Here is a 239-nt window from a genome sequence, read left to right as displayed (position 1 = left end):
ACTCGCTTGAGCCCAGGAGTTGGAGGTTGCTGTGAGCAGTGAAGCCATAGCACTCTACCCAGGGGGACAGCTTGAGGCTCTGTCTCAAAAAAAAAATAAATAAATAAAATAAACAGTAAGTTTCTATTACCTTGAAATACAGGTAACCAGGTTGCACCAATTCTAGCCCCCGGTTAAGGGACCCTCCACCCCTCACCTGTACCAATCCAAATTCACCTTTACTAGTGAAATCATCAGCC

The sequence above is a fragment of the Otolemur garnettii genome, unplaced genomic scaffold (genome assembly GCF_000181295.1).
Source record: "Otolemur garnettii isolate 467f Iridium unplaced genomic scaffold, OtoGar3 scaffold00171, whole genome shotgun sequence".
Taxonomy (NCBI): Eukaryota; Metazoa; Chordata; class Mammalia; order Primates; family Galagidae; genus Otolemur; species Otolemur garnettii.
Note: the sequence above shows the minus strand (reverse complement) of the source record.